The sequence below is a fragment of the Hibiscus syriacus genome, unplaced genomic scaffold (assembly GCF_006381635.1).
Source record: "Hibiscus syriacus cultivar Baekdansim isolate YM2019G1 unplaced genomic scaffold, ASM638163v2 tig00110013_pilon, whole genome shotgun sequence".
Classification (NCBI taxonomy): Eukaryota; Viridiplantae; Streptophyta; class Magnoliopsida; order Malvales; family Malvaceae; genus Hibiscus; species Hibiscus syriacus.
Genome location: NW_024062563.1, coordinates 3,342,430 through 3,345,728, shown reverse-complemented (window position 1 = coordinate 3,345,728; position 3,299 = coordinate 3,342,430).

Below are 3,299 nucleotides of genomic sequence, written 5' to 3'. Positions count from 1 at the left end.
GGTCATATGCAGTATGCATTATTGTGCACCTCATCAATCGGTTGCCTACATGCGTTCTTCAAGACAAATCCCCATACGAGATGTTGTATTCCAAGAAACCATATTACAACTATCTTTGAATCTTTGGGTGTCATTGTTTTCCCCATTTACGGTCGTACAATGCTCACAAACTCAGCTATCGATCCTCTCAGTGCATGTTTTTAAGATATAGTACTCATCACAAAGGTTACCAATGCATGGACTCGGATGGTCGAATGTTTATTTCATGCCATGTTATTTTTGATGAAGAATTCTTTCCTTTTGCAATATCAGGCAGCACGACTGGATGCAAGTGTGCATTGCGTAGGGATGGTGTGAAAAATTCCTATAATATGTGGTGCTCAACGTGTCTGCATGGGAAGAGAATCACATGGTGTTAACCCTACGACTAATGCTGATGAGTCAGGGTCCAAATCCTTTAACAATATGAGTCTGCCTGAAGATGTTGGTCATGAATCAGATGTGCAGCCTATGGTGTCAGGAAACAATGCAGTAGATGAGGATGAGCAGCAAGATGAGAATATGGTTGCACATCAAATTTCAAGGGAAACAGGTACTTCCTCATCGACCTGAGTTAATGAAGGATCAAGCATCAACAGTCGAGGTAGTCATGATCAGCATGAGACATCACTACCAGTGACAGGCCATCACATGATAACATGAAGCAAAAATGGAGTGTTCAAACCCAAATTGTACTCCTCAACTCTCAGTGGTGAATTTGCTTGTCAGAATAGCAACAGTATAAATGAGGTTGAACCTCAAAATATTCATGAAGCCTTCGAGAATCCGCTGTGGAACGATGTCGTTCTTTCTAAGTATGAAGCACTTCAAAGAAATAATACTTGGTCGCTTGTTCCTCTTCCAGAAGGAAGATCTATTGTAGGTTGTAGGTGGTTGTTTCGAGTCAAGCGTAATGCTGATGGCTCGGTACAAAATATAAAGCCAGACTCGTGGCCCAAGGGTTTTCACAAGTGCCTGGCTAGGACTTTCAAGAAACGTTTAGTCCTGTTGTAAAAATGTCAACAGTAAATGTTGTATTGACAATTGCTGCTCGCAATGGTTGGAGCCTAAGGCAAGTAGACGTTAATAATTCGTTTTTAAATGGTGAATTAAATGAATAGGTATTCATGGAACAACCTCAAGGCTTTGAGCAACAGGCTGTAGATGGAACAAGGTTGGTGTGCAAACTACAAAAAGCCTTGTATAGGTTAAGGTAAGCACCAAGAAATTGATACTCCAAGTTAAAAAAAATCTGGTGGACTTGAGGTTTCAAAGCTCTCGTGCAAATAACTCTTTGTTTATTAAACATAGTAATTGCACTAGCACATATGTCTTAGCCTATGTTGATGATATCATTGTTATAGGAGGTAAAAATGAGGATATTGAGCAAGTTCTGAAGTTGCTAGAAGAGAGGTTTTCACTCAAAGACTTGGGTACGCTTAACTTTTTTCTTGGAATTGAAGTTAAGTGTGTTGATGATGCAGTGTTTCTCAGCCAGAAGAAGTATATAATGGAGCTGCTCAATAAGTCAGGAATGAGTAAGGCCACAGCAACACCTACACCTATGGTTGCATTAGTTAAACTATCAAGTAATGATGCAGGCAGCTTATTAGAAAATGCAAAGGAATATCGCAGTTTGGTCGGGTCTTTGCTTTATGCTTGTCATACAAGGCCAGACATAGCTTATTGTGTAAATAAGCTAGCACAATTCATGCATGCACCATGTGAACAACACTTGGTGGCTATCAAACGTGTGTTGAGATACCTTAGGGGGACACTCGATTATGGCTTGGTGTTTTTGCCAAAAATAGAACCGTTTCAGCTTGTGGCCTTTGCTGATGCCAATTGGGGAAGTAGTGTTGATGATAGAAAGTCCGTATCAGGCACTTGTGTCTTCCTTGGTGGTAGTATGGTTCAATGGAGTTCAAAGAAATAGAAGATAGTTTTGAGGTCCACCACAAAGGCTGAGTACAGGAGTCTAGCTGATGCTACCTCTGATATTATTTGGCTTGAAGCATTGCTGACTGATATGAGGGTTCGAGTTCAAGCTGCTTCAGTGGTGTGGAATGACAACACCAGTGCAATTGCTATGAGTGCTAATCCAGTATACCACTCTATAACAAAGCACGTGGAGTTAGACATACACTTCATAAGGGAACGAGTTGCTACAGGAAAGCTTCAAGTGAACTTTGTACCCTCTGAACATCAAGTGACTGACGGGTTTACTAAGGCACTAACGAAAGATAGCTTTGTTCAGTTCAGGAAAAGGCTTGGTGTGCTGTCATTTCTTGAAGTTGAGAAGAGAAAAAGTAGGGGGAATGTTGAAGTAAATGTTCTAGAATGAATCAAGAATGTTCCTGAAGTAATCTGTTGTGTGTGTGTAGAATGTAGTACAGTTAGTTGGTTAGTATTCTGTTATACCAGATTACAAGCTTAGGGAATTGGTTGTTATGTGTATATAAACCATGCTCTCATTTATGAAGAATTAAGAAGCTTTCTTTACAGATTTCAGTCTTCTTTATACATCATAATAGGTAGTTGCATTGGAACGCTTGTACCATTAGAAGAGATTCTCTATCCGATTTCCATACATTTGGGAAACTATTTTTGTATTCCAACTTATTTTAGTCCATCTATTTGACAGTATTTTTTTTTTCAAATTTTCTTTTATAACATTTCTTAGTTCTTTAAAAAATGAAAACTGTTGCATTATGAACACCCAAAATACAAAATAATAAATAGGAGTTCCATCATCAATCGTCGGTGTAAGAAATAAACCTAATATATTATACCTCGAGACTAACACTCTGAAAGCGCTTTAACTTACGATTGGCCTAAGTTTCAAAAGAAAAGAAAGAAGCAAAATGGTCATGCACAAATACATAAACTAGGATCCCTCTCTTATCCTCATCAACTATTCTCCACTTAAATTAAATAAGGCGACACTTATTTGAAGTTCACATTCTCATTTAAACCACCACATCACCCATTAATTGTACAACAACTAGGGACTATATATCATATTCAAAGAGCTGTCAAGGTGGCGAATCAGTAGAAGTTCGTGCGAACGTGTGATTGAGATCATTTGTCTTTGATGTGAAAAAAAAACCAAAAGACTTGTAACACCTCCGTATTTAAACATAAATTGGGTCTAAAATCTTGTTCTTTCAAATGAGCATGCTAGATTCGAAACCCGGAAGATTTGAAAACACCCTATGGATATTGGAACTTATTCGAACCCCGGTACCTTAAAACACAAA